This window comes from Hippoglossus stenolepis, chromosome 19 (genome assembly GCF_022539355.2).
Source record: "Hippoglossus stenolepis isolate QCI-W04-F060 chromosome 19, HSTE1.2, whole genome shotgun sequence".
NCBI lineage: Eukaryota > Metazoa > Chordata > Actinopteri > Pleuronectiformes > Pleuronectidae > Hippoglossus > Hippoglossus stenolepis.
The window spans coordinates 18,784,706-18,807,722 of NC_061501.1; the positions used below are offsets into that span (position 1 = coordinate 18,784,706).

The window sequence follows — 23,017 nt, forward strand, 5'->3', positions numbered from 1 at the left end:
TGGAAGGAGGACGCGATGGATGCTGTGCAGTAAAAGACACTAAAGGGACCTGAAATACACATTATGAAGACACAATTAAGGGCAATTTTCCTGAAGGACTCCGTGATACAAAAGGCTGTGAACCACGGAGCATTAAGTTCTGTGTTTGCTTTAACCTGCGGAGACGAGGAGGTGAGGTTTCCAGCTGCCGGCCCACCTGCTACTACACCTCTGAGTTTGAGAAACAGCCGTGATGCCGTCCATCGGCTTTTCCTCCTCCTCGTCCTCCTCCTCCTCCTCCTCCTCCTCCTCTCTCCCTCTCATCACTCTCAGACGGCACCGAGGCTGAGGACACATCTGACACTCGGCCAAGGAGAGGAATATTTCACCCTGACTGATGTCAGAGCCGACACCTCCGGCCGGTGAAAACACCAACGGGTCGATACCCTGATTGGCATGTAGCTCCCGAGTCACGGGTCAGGTCGTCCTGACAAATCCATCAGGACGGACCGCACACTGATACTGTAGACGCCGGCCGTCAGCCCTGCGCTAATTTACATTTCTGCAGCAGCGACTTCAGCCTGTGTACCACCACCGTCCTGGTTCATTTGAATATTGAACAGGGATTTCTTGGTTTCTGATATAGACTGTTGTCCTCGACAGGAGAGACGCTCTGAGGACAGATTGTGACCTGATCAGCCGTCGCTGATCTTGACCATATTCAAGAGTAAATGCAAATGTGTCTACATGACGCTGCACGTGCCTTTAACCCGGGAAAACATCCGGCTTGGGGTCGGATTCTGTCGATCTCTCGGGCTCGGACGGGTTCAGAAAGGAAAAGGCAGCCTCACTCGCCCTCATGCTATCACCAGTGTTAAAGCTAACACATCCCAAAACACAACCAGCACAGCCCTGAAGCTTCGTCTCTTTCCAGAGAAAGTAAAAACACCAGGGGAGGTTTTAAAATAAGATCCCAGTCCTCAGTGACGGATGGGGACTTTGAATCAGAGAAAATAAAAACAGCTAATTCCCACTTTGAGGCGCTCTAATAGTTTCTCTCCCAGTCTTCCCACAGGAAACGTCCCCAGATGCTGCCAAATGAAATAAACAGGCTTTGATACTCCTCCGTGCTTCAACCCCTGGCTGGCAGAGCGTCTTTAAAGGGGATGTTGGTGCGTCTGACAGCCGAGCGGAACGCTGTGATGCCGGTTAACGACATGAGGCCCTCACACCACAGGCCTGCACACCTCACACGGCACACAGGGAAATATCACAGAACCATTACAGAGGCCAGTTCTTCCTCAGAGTGCAGCTCTGAAGTGACTCGTTTGTAGACGGAGAAGAAGAAAGAGAGCGGCTCTCCGAATCCGATCGACACTCACTTAAGATAATGGACCCCGGTGGGGGGGGGGGCATGGATTGGAGAATGAATCTGGGCTTTGGAAACGGACGCTACAGTCGAGATTAAAGCTGGACGGTGTCTGTGTCTGTCGTGTCTGTCGTCGTGTGTCGGCTGCTGCTCATTATCCCGAGGTTGTCAGGGAAGCTCAGCGCTGATCCTCCGGCAGGCGGAGGTCATCTGAGGCTTTCATCCTGCAACGACCCTCACGGGCCGAACGCACACAGGCTGCATAGTTTTCATTATCTGTTGATTATATTCTGATACCGATGTGAAGGATTAACTGTCCAACATCCAATAATATTCAATTTACAGTGACCAGAGCAGACGTGGAGGCTGTTCCGACTGTCTCCTTATCTACAGGAGCTGAGTGATGCCATTCAATCTGCACACACACACACACACACACACACACACACACACAGAACCTGTGATTACCTCCCTCTCCTCCTCTTATACAAGAGTCCTGCAGCAGAGAGAGCTGAAAACATACAAATGTCAAACATACAACACAAACACTGCACATACACAGCGGACACACACACACGCGTGACCTTCAGCAGCGTCTCCTGAGGCCAGACATGTGAAAGGCTACCTGTGCTCCGGCACACATCCCCGACAGCTCTCTGCTTTCAAAGAAGCTCTAATGAAATTGGTCGGGGCCTCACAATGCTTCCTTTCAGAGGTGATGCCGCTTCACAAGCTTCACGAGCTTCACAGAAATCCTGCGGAGCCGAGAGCCGCGGCCCGACACTGAGGTGTCATCAGCCTGGACCTGAGCGCACACAACGAGACGCACTGTCCTCGTCCCTGCACTGGTTCATGTTGATGGTACATATGCAAACAGATGTCCCAGCACGTCCTCATTAAACGCACTGTGTCGGATGAATTCACAGACCAGATCCACACTGAGCATGTGGTGGAAACAGGAAGCAGGTTGTCTACTGTGCAGTTGTTTAGAAACGAACGATGAACAGCAACCGAAACTGACCAAATTAATGACTCAATAATATATGATTGAATTCACGAATACAGAAACAAACTCTATCTATTTTTTATCCATTTATTTAAGCATTTATTTAATTCTGCATTTATATTTCACCTGCGTCTTGTTGACCTTGTGGATAAAGTCTCTGTTTCCCCTTCGTCTGTGTCAGTTTGTCCATTTCTGCGTTTTCCTCAAGTTCATAGTGTTGAACTTTTTAAAAACCTCATCTGTCGTCTGTCTTTGGGTCCTCACATGTTCTCGGATGTGACAGTTTGAAGTTTGACACAGACGTCAGCAGCTGGTCAGACTCTACGTGTCTATACATTGATATGGATTTGCTATAAGATGTCTGCAGATATGAATATGAAGCGACACAGACGAGTGTGGAGGGAGAGACGAGCGGCAGCGACACCTGGCGGAACGTTTAGCACGCTAACCTAAATGTTAATGACTGGAGCAGTTGGTGAGATAATTGACGGGATAACGAGCTCTGACGAGGCCCGGGGAGTTAATCGATCGCCGGTGACACGCGATGAGACGGTTGTAAGAGAGCGAGCGAACGCACAAAGACACAGTCAATGGGAGGCAGCGGGCGCAGTCGATGAGGAGCACAATGCAAAGTCAGCAAGTGAGAACCAAGCAGCCTCCAGCGACGGAGGGTAGAAACACAAACATCCAGGCTTACAGGCCGACGTTAAGGAAACACTGACTCCCCTGTGGTAGTCCTGACACCGGGGGAGAGGAGTTCCACAGCAGGAGAAGGCGAGGAGCGCCACAGAGGTCATAAATCAGCCGCCTGGCATCGGGTGTCGTCAGTCAGGCGGCGGAGTCGGACTCCGGGCACGTTTCAATCACCAGGACAAACAGACAAGGCTGACGACACAAGAGCGTGGCGCCCGAGGACTCGCAGCAGCTCGAGATGAGACGCCGCAGAGGGAGACATACATCAAGACTTAAAGAGGGGACCAGAGGATAAAGGAACTTCTGAGGAGAGAAACAACATATGCAAATCAAGCCTTCACAGAGGGGACGTGGCTCATGTATCTGCAGAGCTGATAATCACGGCAGCTTTAACATGGCGTCACATACACGGAGCAGCACAGACGCACACGGACACACGCGTGAACGTCCTCTCAGGCGCAACCTTCATCTGCGTCTTATCAGTCGCCTCGAAAAGCCCTTTACTCCCCGCGTCTGAACACATCTGATCACAGCGGGAAGAAAAATGGGATTTTATTAACGTGGGATTATCAGAAAAAAAAAGGATAAAACATGAATGATATCAGAGCATCGCAGATACAGTGCATCGGTTATAGTTTGAAGATGTTGCACCGAAAATTGTTTTAGAAAGTTTTAGATTCTAAAAATGTCAATTTGAAGTTGTAATTATATGTGTCTGGTTAGTTTTTTTCAGCTCAGCCCAACTTCAAACCAGGAAACACCAAGAAATCAGCTGGACGGAGCTCTGACTCGCTATCACCACTTCCTGTGGGGGAACATGTCCAAACAGGCCCCAGGTCCTAAATCCAACCAACAGGACAAATCTACAAATCTGTCCCACTTAGTGAAGCGCGGAGCTTCCTTCTGCAGAACGGTTTGGGATTTAATCGGATCTAATGGGCGTAATTATACATGAAAAGCTTGATCCTGAGCCACGGGAGATTCAGAGACTGTCCGTACATCTGATCTCACAAAACCCCTCTTCGGGGACTTCAGACAGGAAGTGCACATGCAGCCAGATGTTCTCGATTCCTCGTCAGAGATCAAGAAAAGAAAAGAGAACCTGTCGATACCACTTAACAGATTCTGTAATAACGTAATGAGAACCCCGACTGCACATCCACCTGATTTCAGTCTTTATGAGGGAGGCGGGACTCTGGTTTGTTTGATGTGGCGGCAGGTGGTGCTTCCACTCAGGCCACCCGAGGAGTGGGCAGATTATCATCGGCGCTCTGGGAGGAAGCGGAGCTGCAGGATAAGTCCCCGTCCCACCGAGGTCAGGCCACTGGACTCAGATAACGCTTTCGTCTTTTATCAAACATCTCTCGGGGAAAACCAATCCCGAGCGCCGCTGCAGAGCTGTCAGACCTAATGCTGCAAAGTGGGTGAATTATCAAGAAGTAATGGGTTGGAAATATGCTACTTTTCTTAGAAATTGCCCTGCTGAGAAGTGGGAAATCGCATAATTATAATCCCGAACCTTTAAATAAAGTGGAATTCAAAATTTGCAAAGGTGTTATCATCTCGCCATCTCTTTTAAAGCTGAAGTTCCCCAACTGGCAGCTACATGTTCCAGCGAGAGGTAACTTGTGAGATCAATACCCGGAGAATCCTGCGAGGAGTCATCAAGGAAAAGCCAAACACGGCACGTCCATGTTTGGCATCCTGTCCAAGTTGTGAGTCTTTAATCCAAAGGAGCCCAGAGGCAACACACACAGTCCAGGTTTCTGTGGACACTCGCAGATCTCTGATTCCAATTCGTCCTCTTCCTGTGAGCGAGGATGTGTTGCTCGCACACGCCAGGATTTAATCTGGAGGGCGTCCATGCTGCCTGACTTAGTGCGGACGAGCGAGACACTGATGCAGCAGCAGTTTGTGATTTACGCTGGCGGCATTTTCACAGAAAAACTCTGCTGCAGCTTTAAAAAAGTAAATTAGTTTTCGTGCCACATTTTATTTCTTAGCATTAGCATCAAATTCATCAACTGTTAACACACAAACCTGTGTGTGGATGGAACATCTGGATGATATCATGATCTCAGGCCTCAGTGTTTATACAGTAATAAAGGACAATTCTGATATTTCTCTGGGTCAAAATTACTTTTACGCTCATAACAAATTAAATCCTGCAACAAAAGCCTCTGAGTCTCTTTTGCACATATTTCAATATGTCCTCAACCTACACAACCATTTAATGTCTCAAATGAATATAACCTCTATGCATAATAAACAGTTTTTCCTTTTCCCAATACAGATGACATGTTTTATTCTGTATTTTATTTAGATAAAGAGACATTTATATCATATTTACACCTGGTATTTAAGTCGTTGCTTGGTGTAGAGCTCTGCAGCTGCAGGTGAGCGTCTCCTCCACAGCCTGGATAAACACAACCTGGTGCTAAATGTAAATCCGGCCCAGCGAGCGAGCAGCTAGCTCGACAAAGATATCAATATGGACACCTGAGGGGCCTTCTGTTGCCATGACCACCAGCAACAGAGGCAGCAGCCGAGTCACCGTGCCGCTGTCGTCACCGGCTGCCGGCGGGAATCAGCGCTTCCTAAACAAATTAGCCCGGAGAAAACTGCTGAGGCTCGAACCCTTTAATTACATCAACATGAAACCAAATTAAAGGGCCGCCTCTGCTGCACGTTATAACTAATGCACATCATTCTGCAACAAACCTCACTCTCCTCCTCCTCCTCCTCCTCCTCCTCCTCCTCCTCCTCCTGTCCCACTCCATCACCAGTTTGGGACATTTATATCAGGGTATTCATCCCCAGGAGAGACAGAGAGAAATGTCAAGACAAGGGAGACGTGGCTTATCCTCCCTCCCTGGCCTTTTCCTTTCTCGCTCCATCACTCCCTCCATTATTTTCGCTCCCTTCCCTCATTTGTTCTCCGCCACTCCGTCTCTTTCTCTTTTTATCCTGTCATCTACATTGTGAGGAGCGTCTGCGGCTCCTCGGCGCCTCGGCAGCGTGAGCGGAGGAGGCGAGATGAGAGGCCGAGGTGCTGCACTCGGAATAGTGAAGCACAATAACCGAGGAGGTTTCAGCTGCATGGGATTTTACACCAGAGCAAAACGCAGACACAATGAAATGAAAGCTGGAAAAATGTGGGTTTCGATTGAAGTTATGTCCCATGAAGCAGAAGTTTCAGATGGACGTTTTGTGCTGAAACTGAAATGGATTCATCCACAGTTTGCACATGTTGAAAAAAGATAGATAGAAACATGATTTAATCTAATATTCTACAATTCCTCCGGTGCTAAAACATTCAGAAGTCACATTCAGGCAACCAAATGTATTCAGATATGAATATATATATAAAACCCTGAAGCTTCTTATCAATCCATTCCACGAACATCCTGCTGCTCACCTGTTTGTACAGAAAGACGAACACCTTGGTCATATTGTTTATCTTCAGTTACAAATTCAATTCAATTACAGCACCATCCAGGCACCAAGGCAATTAATTACTGGATTTTACCATGCTGCTGTATAATGAATGCAATAGGCCTTTGGGGCTTTTTTCTCATTACCAGGTACACACTGTCCTCCAGGCGAGTGGGGAGGCTTTTAATAACATTTAGTATTCAGATTAAACTGTTTGTATGCCACCAGAAGTCAGGCTTCCAGGGTTTGGGCTCGAAAGCAGGATCAATTTACAATCCAATTAAGTCAAAGTGTGCGGAAAACACACCGACAAAGAGGAAAAACAATCGGCCTGCCCGTCAAGACAAAGGAGAACATGGGTGTGGAGCAGGAAGAGGAGGAACGACTGAGATGTTTGACACGTCTCCACCGATGATTCAGAATCAAAGCAACCGTGAAGCAGCATCTTCATCCATTTAAATACCACCGAGGAGCTGTGACTGCGTTTGTGTTCGAGAATCAGCTCAACAAACATCGCTGCAGCAAAGACACGTTCCAGACGACAAAGATGAAGCTCAGTTTAACGATCTGTCTCTGCTTTGAAGAACGGCTGCTCCGTCGCTGTCGAACCTCTTTGATTTAAAAATCCTACAGGTGTTCCCGAGATGTTGCGTTCACAAGAACAAGGACTGGTATATCGTAAGGTCACAGTGACCTTGACCTTTCGCCCTTTCAGCCACCAAATCCAAATCCGTTCAAGGTGTTCTCGAGATGTTTTGTTCACAAGAACACAGACAGATGTTAAACCTGAAAACACGACACCTCAGGCCACTGGTCGTCCCTGACGCTGAGGCATGAAAACCATGACACCTCGGACAGATTCAAACTGTATCTATAAACTTCCTTTCACAGATAAAGTCAAATACAAAATAAATTAGAAAATTGTGAAGCCTTTACTACTCTGACTACAACCGTCACCTGAACTCTGTCTGATCTCGAGTCTTTGTTTACGTGTGCGGGTCAAGAAGGGTTCAGTTCCCGCCCCACATGTGACCATCAACCCCCCCGCTGGCGAGTCGCAGGGCGGCGCAGACGCTGGTGCAGCAGGAGGGTGAGCAGCGGTTAGTCATTCTGTTTGGGAGCGGATTCAGACTCAGAAGCAGGTGAAGCACAAAGAAGAAGAAAGAGGGTGGCGGTGTGGCGGGCGGGGGGGCGGGCGGGGGGGGTGAAGTCAGTGAAGCGCTCCCCGGCGGCAGTAAAGACACATTAGACGACCGCTGGTAGATTTGTGCTGGATGAAGTAAATATGAAGCTGCTGCAGACTCCCTGGTGGCCGCAGCGATATGAGAACAGATTCATTTTTTTTTTATGCTCGGCTAAGTTATCTTCTGAGGAGCACATGTGACATTCTCACTCTTTATATTATAGAAAACCATTTTCAGAATATGAACTGCATCGTAAGAAAACCCTGCATCTACCTGCGACTGACTGTATCAGTATCAAACAAAATCACAAACATGTGACAGCTAATTTTAAAATCCTCGTCTCAGGACTCTGCTCTGACTGGTTGAAAATAAAAAGAAATGAAAATGATTTATCCCTCCGTCCTCGCCGCCCACGTCCAACATTGATCTGTGGTGCGGCTGCCGACATCATAAATCTGGCGTCCAGTGAGCGCTGGTGAATCTAAAGACAGAATATAAGACTTTATTATGGAGCTGATTCGATGTGTGAAGCGTCGGACGAAGGTTAAAGGACGGAGAGGGAAAGTATCACGTTTTCCATCTGGTGACAAACAACCACCTGTCGTGTTAGTCAGTCAATCACACGGGCGGGCGGCGAGAATAAATCAAAATATATAAAACATAACATGAGAGAAGAGCGCGCGGGGGGGGGGTTTCTCAGGAATAAGAGTCTGTGGTCACACGAGCATCAGAGGAATAAATTAATATAATAACTACCTCAGCCGACAAGGGTTTTGTTTGTTAGCGAGATTATAAAAAAACTACTAAACCCATTTTCTGTGGAGAGGTGGGGCTTGACCCAGGAAATAACACATTAAAGTTAATGTCATAACCTCAAATCAATAACCTTAAACCAGATGTTATGATGCGTCATGTTTCCAGACAACACTTCTGGGAGAACGTCCGCAGCAACTGACTTGGAACTGACTCCTCCGCAGACTGTCAGGAGATCATCTGGAGTTCGGTGCATTGGCTGAAAACACCTTATTAGCATTTCCAGTACAGTTGAGTTCATTGGCTTGATACCATGCAGATGCAGAAGATGTCCCACTGTGCATGTGAGTCTCAGCAGTCGTATTCACTCCATCTGGAGGCCGTCGACACTTTACTCACTTAAAACACATACTTCAGCTAATCAGGCGAGGGCCGGGGAGCGAGAGGTGGAAATCACGAAGCGGTCCAATGCAAATTCATCATTTTCTAGCGTGGTTAAGAAATCAAACGCACTCCCCTGCTGCTCATCTGCCTTCCAGCCTCAGGCTGTCTTCTTTTTCATCTGCCTCCTCATCAGTGCAGCTCATTGCCGGAGTTCCATCCAGGAGCTGTGTCCTTGTGTACCCGCACAAAAACACAGGAGGAGGAACAAAGAACAAAAAAAGACAATCTCAGCCCCAGCCCGTGCGTGTTGTGGCTCCTCTTCCCTCCAGACACAACCCAGCAGGCGGGCTTCTCCACCGAACGTCCTCCAACAAGCTCCTCCAGGTTCACACGGCGAGGTCACCGTGGGAGAGAAAATAGATTTCAACAAAGACCTTCCCCTCCAGGGATAACAAGCAAATTAACAACTCTCCTCCCGGCCGCTTGTGCCTGAGACAGGACAAAATAAAACACAGACACACACCCACCGAAACACCACCGCACGGGTTTCATGAGGTGAATTAGCTTTTAAATTCAGTCTGGGAGTCAAATCTGAAAGTAAAATGAGACGCCTGTGGCGAGTACATGTGGACGGAGGCAGGGAGATATCTGCTCACCTGGGCGGCAGGGACAACAGATCCAGCTGTTTGTATCTATTAACTCCACCTGTACGTCTGTGGATCGACTTCACACATGTGTGTAATAGGGACGTGCAGGGTGGACTTTGGTAGGTTCGATATTAATAAACCTTATCAGGAAGTCTGTGGACGGACTTGAACCTGTGTTCTCCTTCGTCCTCCCATAAACTACGAAGTGACAGTGTATTGTAGAAGTGTTTGAAGGCGACTCACTAATGACAAGGAATAATTCTGCAGTAGCTCCGCAGCGTCGACACAGGACAAGAGAACACAACATCACGAACACACACGTTAAGAACAAACACTGAACTAGTTAATGTACGTCTCATTTCCTCCGGGACATCGGTGAGTCTCCATATGCCGCCTGCGCTCGTCCGCCTTCTCTCAAGATGCTCTCGTGAGTGTTTGTGTCACGTAACAAAAAGTGAAGGCATGAGTGAGCCGACGGGGCAGACGGGCCCAGATGTTGGAGTAAGAGAAAAGTGGGTCAGGTGTCTAGTTGACGGTAACTGCAGCGAGCGAGCAGACGGCGCCGAGCTCACAGCGCAATCGTAAAAAAAAAAAGGCTGTTAAAAGAACGGATGGTTTGTCGTGATGTCATGTGTCTGCAGCCGGCGGACATGAGCTCCAACTGAGGCGAGCGGAGTGTGAGCTCAGAGTCCTTTGTTAAAAGGTCAGGGGGTCAGGTGCGACTCCCTGGGTCTCTGTCGATGCATCACTGTGTGGTGGGGGGGGCCTTCACAGCTCAGTGACGTTCCACAGACTCAAACATCTGAAAGACGACACATCCATCATCCGTCAGGCGCCCGTCCCATTGGCATCTGATCAGAGGCGACACACGAGCGCTCCTCCAGTCAGCGCTCCACCATCGTCCTGTTAATCCCTGTGTTTACGACGTCCCCCCCCTCCCCACTTCGTCGTAAATCGACCATAAACAATTCAGCTCATAAATCATATCTGGACCATTTGACGAACCGTGCACCCCCCGTCAGATTTTAATAACAACAATTATCACCACCACCAAGTTAACGGCTCCTCTGGTCTTTGCTCGCTCGTAAAAAGCAAAGTACACGTGAGGTTTTATGGACATAAACAAGGTTTATTGGACGGACTCAGGCTGCAGGTCTGTGGCGTCACGTGTCGGCTCTGTGTGATTCGTGTTGTCTGGATGTTTGATGAATAATCAAAGTTAATTATTCTTGGACTAGTGCTGAGTTCTAACCATGCCGGTTTGGAAGGGGCCGTCTGATTGGCCTCCGGTTTCCCATTACTCTCTGATGCATATCCAGGCAAAGGAACGGATCCATGGACGTTTTGACTGAACTCATATTCATCGAGTGTGTGCAAGTTGGTGTAGATCCAAATACAAATCTGAATCTAGCAGATTTAAATGTGGTTTCATAAGAGGTGTTGACTTTGACAAATAGGGCGAGAAATCTGCAGCTGCAACCTTTAAGGCTCGTTTGAAATGAAGGAGCGTGTTAGAGGCATGTGCTCGTGTCACACGTCCAAATGCCACACATGTCAACACTGCACATTATATATTTGTGTTATAATAAGATATTCACCTGCATGGGCTAATTCCACTGCACCTGAGCCTTGTTCAGACAGAAAAATAGCTTTGAAAATCATGTGTTGCTGCAAGTAGCGAGTGGGGAGATGAAATGTGAGCCAGGAAACCCAGTTTATATAAGATGACCTTTATGTTTAAAAGGAATATCAGACACAAATACAATGAAATCTGCACAGCAATTAATACAAACTATGGTTTAATCTCTGCAAAGTTCACACAGAGGTGATTTCAGAGACTTTTTTATATTCTGAACACAAAAACAACCTTTCTGAAGAATTACTTGAATCGTTCATATTCGATCAGTTTACTTGAGCCGGTTTGGAATAAAAATATCCCAGATCCCAGTTCAGCAGCAGATTTGAGATCAGTCCTTTGTGCTCTGAGGCAGAATGGATCTCAGACACGTCCACTGTGAACCCAGCGTCGGCACAGAGCAGCAGCTGCTTGCTGTTTTCACTGCGACGATTATAACTTCATGCATTATTACACATACTGTTGAGCAAACAGGCCCAAGTTTCCATTAAGAGATAAACACTGAGTTTGTTTTTGCAAACGTGATTCATACATTAGGCTGAATTTCTACCAGAACAGATGTTCGGCTGGAACTGAATTAAGATCAGATCACATGGAGCAAACACAGATCAATTCTCAATGCTTGGAAAAATGAGGTTTTGACAGAATAACACAAGAATAACACAACTGTGTCGTCTCTTAATGTCACAAAGCTGAGTTGAAAGTAATTTTCATGTAATTCAGGTGACCTAGATTAGAGTAGAACGCCTTTATCACCATGTACAAGGGAAACCAGGACAGTGTAGAGGAAGTGAAGTTTCAAATCTGACAAAAGACACAAACCAATAAATACAATACTAATAAATAAATGAGACTAATAAATAAATTGACTAATTTCTTTCTAACGAAATCTAATTTTCTGAGACTGGAATCGTTCAGGTGTCTGTCAGACTCTTGTGTGAACGATTCTCTGGAACGTGTTGATTATTAAATTGATGTAATTTAAATGAATGGGGGTTATGGTTTTTATGCAGTAATTCTGTCGGCAGCCTCCGGAGATGGAAGTAACTCATCACATGAGCAAATTACTGTCTAACTGACTGAAAATGTTCACTGTCATGAGCCGGTGAGAGACAATTTTTCATTTTTGTCTTCTAAAGTATTTTCCAGGTTTCACCTCCAAATATTTTTGCCAGATTTTTATAACCCCGTCGGCCCGACTGACACAGAGAGCTGGGGTGTGATGGCACCTCTCGCACAGGCTCCGCCTCCCGGGACAGATCAGCCGGTGGCGTATGTCTGACACCAGACGGCCGATGACTGAGAGGAGCAGAGAGCTTTGTCCTGAAGACTCAACATGAAAACACACAAACACACACACACACTCACACAATTATATCTCCGTCCAGACGAGAACAAAAACACCAACAAGCACGCCGGGCCAGTAGGTGGCGCCATCCTCGATCCGTCGAATACCGGAGAAGAGCGCTGAGGTCCAACACCGAGCAGTGCAAACCAAACGTGGACCAACTGGTATCGAGCCACTGATGCATGTATGCAAAGTATTATTTTTATTATAGCTTTGCACAACCTTTACATTCACTAGAAGAAAGAAACTGAAAGACATCACGTCTCCGTTAAAAGAAACTTGACCTGAACACAAAGGTTCAGCGTTGAATTGAAACACTCGTCTGTGGCGTTGCTTCCTCTTGCAGCTGTTTTCCCGAAAGCAGCCGTGAAAGAAGCCGCCCTCGCTTACACAATGGTGCAATCACCGACAATGTGCCGCACGCAGCTGGCGTGTCCACAGGCCGCACGGATCCGAAGGCGTAATTCTTTTTTACGTAATTCTGCTCTGACACCATAATGCTGAGCCCTTTACTCAATGTCTCCTCTCGTGAGTATCATGCAACTGAAAGAGCAGGTTCATGGATGTTTCTCATGTCGTAACAGGAAAACCACAGCTGGTTGAAGTTCTCCACAACTCAGCTTGATGTACTGATAAGCTTCACTGCAGAGTGAGAGTTCAGCGCTGAAACGATTAGTCCAACAGATAATTAGCCTGCAATCGTTTTGATCATCGTAATATTTCAAACGGAAATGTCAAATATTCTTTAGTTTCGGATTCTTTAATGTCAAATTGAAAGTGAATGAAATATGTTTGTATTTCAAGGCAAAATGAATGTACATGAACGCACTTGTTCACATTTAAACTCCAGTATCATCAGCATATATTCTGCACAGAGTGAAATCCCCTCTGCAGACCCGACTTGTCCTCCCCTCCTGGACTTAATGGATAGTGAAAGTCAGGTAAATGATTTCCCTCTGACGACGGAGGAAGCATTAGCCTTCACCATTCGTCTCCGTTTACAATCCGTCCTGCAAACGGAAACAACAGCATCTATCATCCGAGGAGACGCCCACTAAACAACGGAACGCCGGGGGAGGCGATGATAGATTCAAATTGGATCCTTTTCAGGAATCTCCAGGCCGGAGAAAGAGAACGGAGCCGGATGCCACAGGTTTCATGGATATAAAACATAAAGTACTGTCATTACAGATGGATGAAGTCAGCGGGTTTATCAATACGCCTGTATGTATATGCATGCAAGTCATTTCAGACAGAGCAGGGAAACAGATGGATATTCAGGCTGCAGGATGCACAGTCTGCAGCAGACAATCGAACCCTTGATATCCAGGAACTAAAGACACGCTGATAACTGCATTAAACAAGTCGTCTACTGATGTGTGCAGTTCTCTGGAAGCGTCTCAATTTGTGGGATAACCTTGAAGGTCCAACTCCGCGAGTTACTTCTGTCATCTCCCCTCGATTGCCACTTTAAACCTCATCTTCTCATCTCTCCCTCTTCCCTTTTTCGGCCTCTTTTATGGCAAATTAAATTTAGCCAAGCACTGCAGCGCTGTATCTCCTTCCCACCCCCACTGGCAGATACGGAGACCTTACCTCATTACAGAAGGTCAACGCTGGCACCCCATCAATTGTCAGGAAGCTCTCAAAAAGAGCCTGAAATTGATTCATCGGCAGCCGCTCTCTCAGCGGGGGATTGTGTGACAAACATTATGAATAAAAAACTCAGCGATGCAGAGCGGCGAGGAGACGGAGGAGAGGTGAAGGCCGCGGTGAAGAGCACATCATGAGGTTTCAACGACCACAGGCAGCGTGTAGGAGCTGAACATGCACTGATATCATCATGCATCATAACAGGAGAATATAGATGATACAGACGTGATAAATCCTGCACAAGATATGTATCTGTGTTTATGTTTGCAGATAAGAAAACATTTCTTTTACAGAATAAACCAGGCAGAAAAGATGTGTATTTATGTTTTATCCTAAAAATGATGATTATGTTTTTCTTCTTGATACTGAAAGTTGAATATGTGCAGTAAAGGTGCCGTGTGGTTGAGAGCTAATAGTGTCCAGGCTGGTCCGAGTGAAACTATTTGTTATCTTAACATCAGGTACCAACGTTCCTCTTTCACGCCTTTTAAGTCTGCTTCCGAACAAGCGCTTCAGTGTTTCCTGTCACTTCCTGTTTTGAGTTCAGAGACCTGGCCACTTCCTCCTCTGCTGAACCTGAGCGTCTCACGCACAGCGGGCAGAGGTGGTGAAATCAGAAACTGAGAACGAGGACGCACTGATGCTTTCATCGAATCAGCCTCATTAGATTCAGACAGAGGACACTGCTGCAGCAGAGTCTGTATTGAAACAACAGAACAGGAAATGAAAATGTCACAAATTGACTGTGTTGTTCTCTCTACATTACTTTGAATTCTGTGCACACATCAGCAGCTGGTTCTAACACAACAGTTCTGAGGTGGAACCTGATTTTAGTCCAGATGTTCCAGAGGTCACACTGTCCCTGATGAATCCAAGTGTCCCTTTTATTCCGATCATTAAACAACAACTGATCTACAGAGACTCACAGACGGATTTATTACCTGCTAATAAAGCCACTATCATTTTAAAAAGCATCAATAAATAGTTCTTTATCAATAGGATGAGACTTTGAACTCCAAACTAAATCAATATGGTAAAACCCCTGACGCCGACGGCTGCTTTCTCCCAACAGATGGGAACCAATTAGCCACCTGACTCCCAGAAAACACTTGGGCAGCCGAGTGGAGCGAGATGCAAATGAAGCAGAGGGAAAGGTGGACGCGGACCTGCCGCCGTCTTGGGAGGAGGGGAAATTAATGGAGGAGACAGCCGAGGTGCAGTTTTGGAAAACGGGGAGAGAATAAAGTGGGAAATGATGTATGGAGGGCGCGCGGGGCCAGATTCAAAGTCTCCGCAGAGGTTACAGAAACAACGAGCGGAGGGCGAAAACAAATCTGCTGATGGAGAAGTTCGTCTGTCGCCTGCGGGCGGTGAATCCTCCATCAGCCGACCTCAGCAGCCGCTCGACATATTCAATTTGAGGCTCACGTGAAATCATTGATCTAGTTAATGAACAGCTTGTCGTATTTATTTAACTGGAGCACTGACTCCACCAGAGGCTGCAGGAGCTGCACGACGTCCCGACGCTCAATCACAATTTTGAGGTGCACGCTCCGCAAAATCCAGTCTTCACCGTTCCCCCGTAAACAAATAACTGCATCTTGAAGTGTAATAAAAGATCGAGCCGCGCCTCGTCTCTTCTCTGTTTCATCCAAAGTTATCCAGAGGGTTTGCATGAGCAGGAGTCGGGTACAGACTTCGTATGAGGACGCTTTCTACCGACTCTTCAGTTTAGTCTGAACCTAAATATCAGGTGTGAACGGTTCCTCAGAGCAGAAGAGGTGTTCTGGGTCCGGATCAAACTGAACCCTGGAAACAATGGAACAAACACATGAAGCTTGGTTCAGGCTTCTTTCCTCAGCGAAGTCAAAGCCTTTGTTTACCTTCATCCCTTCTACCTGCTTACACAAGGTGTCACGCTGCTGTTTGAGAAAAACCAAGCAAATATTGGAAGCTGCAGGTGATACGAGGCGACAGATTCCCCCAGAGACTGAACTCTGGAGGTTCTGTATAATCTGCTGCTCTTTCCACGTGACGCCGTTCCTTCAAATGATGTGCTTTTAATTTGAAGTCTAATTGATTCAGCTCCTGTTCGTTAGCGGAGCACAGGCCCCGTCGCCTCCAGAACATCGGTGTGAATTTAAATGAACAGAGGCTTTCATGTACAGAGAACAGACAAAATATGATATGATATGATACCTCGGACAAAAGTGGGCAATAATGAGGCTCATATTAAGACATAACCTGTGATTCCAAGACAATGGTCATCAATCTGCTGCTCTAACATCCTCCACCCTTCAAGGTTCACTCTCTCTTTCGCAGGCTGGACTCTGTCTGCGGGGAATTTGCTCCCATTCAGCCACAGGAGCCTCAGTGAGGTCCGGCACTGATGATGAGTGATGAGGTCTGGCTCACAGACGGCGTTTCACTTCATCCCGGAGGAGTCGTGCAGGGTTGAGGTCAGGGAGCCGTGCACGTTGGGAAAAAAACAATTCTTTATGTCTCTGTGTTTGTGCACAGAGGTTTCTAACATCTTTAAAGTGAGAAGCAGAGATGATCTGAAATGTCACTTCACTTTTGGAATCATGGACTGTGAGTCAAGATGGACGCCGCGAGTCCTCTTCCTCCCACTGTCCAGAAGTGAAGCCAAAATATCAGAATGAACAAACATCAGTGTGATAAGAACTACCTGAAGAAAACATCTTTGAGTAGAATTTATTTGATTCGGTCCATGTCCTATCTGCAAACATGGAGGAGGCCACCAGGGGGCGATTGAGGTAATTTGGCTTCACTTTTGGGGAGCTGTCATCTCGTCCAACTTTTTTTACAGTATGTAATTTACACTATGAGGCCCAAACCGTAAAAAAAACTGTCAGAGAACCAAAAGTCCACCTTGTCCACAAACTTCTGGCCATATTATGTATCTTCTCTCACTCCTGCTGCGCTTCAGAGGGGAGTTTGATGATATCCCAGCATGCAATTGGGCAAGTGTGGGAAAACAAACAGTTGTTCGTCTTCGAAAACCAAGAAGAAATGCTCCAAAATGCAATTTGAGTGGAAAAAACTCAGCACAGCAGAGGTTGAGTTCCACGTCCGCAAATTCAAATACTTACATTTTTACACAAGTCAAATATGTTGTTATCTTGTTCCAACAATGTGGGCAAATACAAAATGTACTGATGCATTTAGAACGATTTCCCTGCAGCTCCAGACCTTTGCTCCTCTGTTCGGGGGAAATTTCGCTGAAAACAAAGACGGCAATGTTTTCGTGAAATGCCAGAGCAGCTTTGAAATCGCCCCAAAACCTGTGAGAGGTTTAACTCCACGCTCTTCTGTTTACTGTATTTGTGCAGGTGAGTTAGATCCTGTTTGCACTGAATACTTCTGGTCCTGGAGGAATTAGGAGCAACGGTTTTCTGTTTAAGACGCTGATTCTAGCCCACTCAAATCCATCACGTTTCACTTTAAGTGCTGCGTGCGATCACATTTGTTTTGACTGCCCGCCCCTCGCTGCCAAACTCTGGAAGCTGGCAGGGTGACAGGTCGCCACGGCTCCGTCCAATAAATAATCAACTTGTGAATTCATGTGACTGTTGTTTGGAGGAATGCTCTATAAATCAGCGGGTGTTTTAACAGAGCAGCGCTGCGAACCTTCCTGATACCACAGAATGTAAACCGTAGTTTCATTAATCTCCCCGACGGAGGTTTCACACCGAGTCTGACGGAGCCATGTGAACTGTTTGTCCTCCTGCACTCGCTCCGACATCCTGTTGTTCCTGTAACATGCGGAGCTGTTCGTACTTGTTACTACATCGTCTGCTCGTGAGTCACCAGCACTGATCCCCGCTCAGCTATTGACAACACTGCACACTTTACTGGATTAGAGATGCAGGGATGGGAGCCGACCTCCGAAACCTCCGAGGCTGCAGCTGGTCGTGATTTTCAATATCCTCATTAAATTATTGTCCAAAATAAAGGATCAAACCTATAGACGGTGAATAAACATGGATGACACGACTCCACCTTCTCCAGTTGTACAAAATGAAGCTTTTGTTGAAGCCAAAACCTTAAAACGAACATACATCAGTGTGATAAGAACCTAAAAGGACAGAAACTGTTTTTCCTGTTTGACACTGACGGAAAAAGAAGAAACCAAAAGGGACAAAAACAACGCAGCTAATGCGACAACATCCAGACTTTTAGTTCCGATGAAAAACCCAGAGCCTACATTTCCCATAATGCAACCACAGCTTATTTTCATCATCGATTTCATCATCTAATTAATTGCTTCATTAATTGCTTAATTGGGGGACAAGTCCAAAAACGAGCCAAACAGGACGTCTTCAGATTTCTTGTTCACTTTCACCAAAAGTCCAAAAACCCCAAGAACATCTATCTTAGGACGATTAACGAAAGAATGGAATCAGAGAATATTTATCATCGTTCAACGACTTCCACTTGATACGATTAATCAACCCCCTACAGCTATTGATCATGTTTCTGTTCATCATCTAATCAATTCAAATTGTCCACTAGACCCTCGTCTGTTCATGTCTTTCTGCTTTTCTACAAAAATTCAACGATAATATCATCAATAGGATTATTTTTACTCACTTTGCTTCACTCCCCCCCCCCCCACTGGTCTGACAGGCCGGGGAGTGAACTGATCTTAATGTGTACATTTGGTGGAGTGCCCTTTTCAAAGTGGGTCATATTTTATTACCTTTGGTCTCTAGGTTCAGTTTTAAAGACCTGCACTTCCTCGTTTTGTTGCACAGACCTAAGTAAGTTCATGTTAAATCTGGAGTGGGGCCGGTATCCCTGCACAGACAAACTGTACCCGCTGCCATGGAGAGAGAAGCTGTGCCTCAGGGCCTCGTCGCTGGTTAATCAGGCCACGATCACAAGGTCCCAAAGCCCACGGTGACGTCTTCAAATTCCATGTTCTGTCCAAACAACACAACAAAGCCCCTCTGAGGTATTTAGTTAACGACGACGTGAAACCAAGAGAAGACATGAATAGCTCACATTTCTGAGGCTGGAACAAGAAAATGGTGTTTTTGCTTCAGCACGAAACTGAAAACACCGACATGATGACGTGATGGTAGATAACAAACGTCTCGGTGTGAATTCACTTTGTTTAGACGGGGATTTCTTTTCATTTAAAGCAGATTACAAGACTCAAGAAATATCCCCCCTGATAAGCTGCTTTCAGACGGACACGGAACTCCTGACATTCTCCTGAAAGAGGCAAATACTGTTGACCTGTAGTTCTTTTGCTTTTATTGTGAAATATTTGCTCGTTTTAAGGTCAGATTTCCGTTTATTTCCGATTTTGTATAAACATGTTTTTATTCTGGGCGTGTTGATGAGGTCCCAGGCTCCGCCCCTCGCCTGAATGGTCCCCACATGTTCCTGTTGTTGTGAACGAGTCGGACCCGGAACAATCTCCGGACTTTTCAGCACCACGCCCCCCCCCCCGAAGTGCACCACCAGGGACGTGCAACCGCCCTGAGGGGGCCGAGGCAAACAAAGGATATTGATTGAGGATGAATGATTGACGATGAATGTTGACCGGCTGCAACTGATACTGTGGCTAATCTGTCATGATCACCTCAAGGACCACGTGAGGAGGAAGGAAGTCAGATAAGCCATCTGATTTCCTTCCTATATTATCATCTCTTGTAGCAGTTATGGCTAAAATACGCTGTTTCATCACCTGTACTTTGGGAACCACGACCACGTACCGGACCGCTCGTCATCATCGGTGCACGACACGTAAAGAAACCTGCAGGAAATGGTTTTACAGACGAGGAGGAAGCAGACCAGAAATCCCACTGACACAGACTCCGGTTCCAACACAGTAATCCTGCAGGCCATTAAAGTTCGCAGAGAATTAAGTCAGACTTGACACATCCTGAACGTTGGAGTGAGTCCAGCTGCAGTAAGTCAGCGAGAGGATTACAGGAAGGAGAAGGAAATACAAAAGGCAATGGGAAATGAGGGAAGTGGCATTCACCCGAACTTTAAATTTAGATTCAGAGTTCCATTCACCGATCTCCAGTCTGTCGCTGAGACATCCTCCCTCATTTGACCCCTTTTTTAAAAGGCATGTCACAAAAACCCAGGCAGGGGGAACGTGCACGGCCTGAGGCACAGCTGGAGCTCTGATCAATTTCTAATTCGGCATTTTAAAACTGTGGGAAAAGGAAACGAGGCCATTCCATTTCATCATCACCTCCCACTCCAGAGGTGGATGAAAGCAAAGATGCTTTTAAAAATAGATAAAGACATTTAACCAACAAAGAAACATTGTTTATAATGATGAAAGTTGATCCAACTGGTTTTAGCTAAATCAATCAGTGCGACAATGGGTGACAAAGATCAACACAAAGGATGTGACACAACAATGAAGATAAAAGAGCAGTGATGCTTCAGGAGATCAAAGGTTCAAACATGGGAAATAATCAAACAAAATAAAATGTGTCCAGTTCCTTATTAAAAATGATTCGAAATTGTTTCTTTGCACCAAAATAAAAGCCACAATCCTGCATCTGCTCCGTGCACGAGTGACCGAGCACAATGCACGAGCCAAAGTGAGCAGACAAAGCGGAACAGCACTGATGCTCCTGCTCCTGCAAAACAAAGCCTCCTGCAGAAAAACTACTTTGCTGTTTCCCTCGCTGCTCCTCGCTGCTGTGATAAATGGAGATCTGAGGTTCAGGAGGGGAGGAGACGGCGGTTCTCACCTTGCTGTTAGTTCCAGTCTGCGGGGCTCAGGGTGCGTGTCTGCGGGGTTAGTGCGGGTGTCTGCTCCGCGCCGCTCCTCCGCGCATTTAAACGGGGCAGCGGCGGCGGTTGCGAAATCGTCGATGCGCGCTGCGCCCCGGAGGAGTGGGCGGCGCGGCTGCTCTGCTTTCTGCCTCCGCTCCACAGAAAACACGGCGGAGCCCTCCCACCGCCTCCCACCAGCCTCCCACCAGCCTCCCACTGAACGACGACACGCACACTGCGGGACTCAGGCTCCGGCTGCCGGGGCGCGGTGTGTCGGTCCAGGCGGTCAGGAGTCACCGCTGCTCTGGATCCTCTGGCTGCTCTGGATCCGACTGCACTGTAAAAAAAACAAAAACACGTCCACACGAGCCTCCGGGTCTCAGACGGTCTCAACCCAGGTCTGTCTGGACTCTGTGTCACCGCCTCCTCAAGTTTGAGCTCTGATGTTCCTGCTTTGTTGTTTCATGGCTTTGTTCCACTCACATGCGATTTCTGTTTCTGTTCATCATCATGTTGATTCAATATCATGTGTAACATTTCACTTGATTTCAAGCCTCCCAGTCGGTTCCCCTCAGCGGAACAAACACACTTCTGCTCATAACTCCAGAGCAGCTCTACTTTGACCTCAGAAGTTAATACTGTATCACACAAACACTCCTTAGTGCGGCCCCCTGCCCTTACAGGGGCCAAAGGGCAGAATCTATAATAAGCACTCCATAGAAATGGGACCTTCACCACAACCAGCGATGCTTTTAATTTAGCATCCACCTTTAAAAGTGAGGGCCAAGCCAATATAAGGGCCCCATGAATAGAGGCGTGGCAGAGGCCACACAGGGAGATTCAATGAGATTATGGATGAGTCGAGTTTGGGCGTTGGACTGTAAATAGGAATGAACGTAGACTCTGGGAGCAGAAAGTGATGATTAATGAATTACTATAATTAAATGTGGAGATCAGAGTATAATTAAAAGTAGCTGCAATTAGGTTTTGTAAGACTTTGCCGGGAATGCTCATATGTGGGGTTAAATTATTAAAGACAACCCTGCAGGACACATTTAACAAGATGCTATATTTATTTATATGAGTGTGTGCGTGTGTGTGTGTGTGTCTGTGTGTGTGTGTGTGTCTGTGTGTGTGTGTGTGTGAATCTGTTGGAAGCCACCTGGGCTGCAGGCCCGAGCCGCGCTCCCTCTGGAGTTGTTTGCTGACAGTATCGCTGCAGTGTAAGCAGTCTTTGATATATTTGCTTTAATTATGGAGGATAATGAATTTAAATTGGTGATGTTTCACGGCTCTGAAATGGCAGCTCTCCCCAGGAGGCCGTAAATGTCTGATAGCGCTTCGGGCTCCAGGGGGAGTTGGGGGAAATCTTATATACGAGATTGAGTTAATGAAAATAGATAGGCGCCGGAAATGCTAATGTTGATGCTTTTGGCGCCTAAATCTGGCAGCGGCCCAACGGGACGCACCGAGCTGTGTGGTTCAAATGTGTGTGTGTGTGTGTTTGTAAAAGAGACACACACTTCTCCAGGGAGAGTAACGCTAACCTTTAGCTTCCTGTCAGATAAATGCCGTACATTTTGTTCCTCGCTCTTCGACAAATTGCTCTGCAGAAACCAAACAAATTGTGCTTCCGAGATCAATGGAGGGGAAAAAGAAAACCTTGGCTTCATTCTGTCGGAGAGCGGCGAAGCTTCACTCGGCCCCAATCTCTCACCCTTTGTTTCTCACAGAAGTTACACGAGGCGCGTGTTCTGCTCGCCGTCGACGTCCATATTCGCTCCGTCCGCCCACATGCAGCCCGAGCCGCCGGCAATTAATTAATGGAACCACATGCACGGCTCAGCCAGCCTGTCAGGCCTGCCAGTCATCAGCGCAGCGTGACAATGATCCGACCATCACCGGCTTAATTGGCATTCGGAGGACATGCTCTCCTCCTCACTGTAGACTGAATAAACACACACACACACACACACACACACACACACACACACACACACACACACACACACACACAGGCGGGCGGGATGCAACCTTCAGTCCTCACCCCGCTGGATCAATAACCATCTGACATGCAGCAGCAGCTACAGGAGTAAACGTTAAATATTCTCTGGCTCCAACTCGTCCCGTGTGAGTAGTTTCTGCTCGTAAACTGG

At 46.8% G+C, this 23,017-nt stretch overlaps 1 protein-coding gene across 1 annotated transcript in view; it reads right to left on the reverse strand.

The window, feature by feature from the left end:
• The window catches only part of rnf152 (ring finger protein 152), a 36,817-nt gene extending 15,200 nt beyond the window's left edge, over positions 1 to 21,617 (reverse strand). The window contains exon 1 of the mRNA XM_035142914.2: positions 20,837 to 21,617. The gene's annotated coding sequence lies outside the window, so the exon portion shown is untranslated. The remainder of the gene's footprint in view (positions 1 to 20,836) is intronic.
• Between the last annotated feature and the right edge of the window lie 1,400 nt (positions 21,618 to 23,017).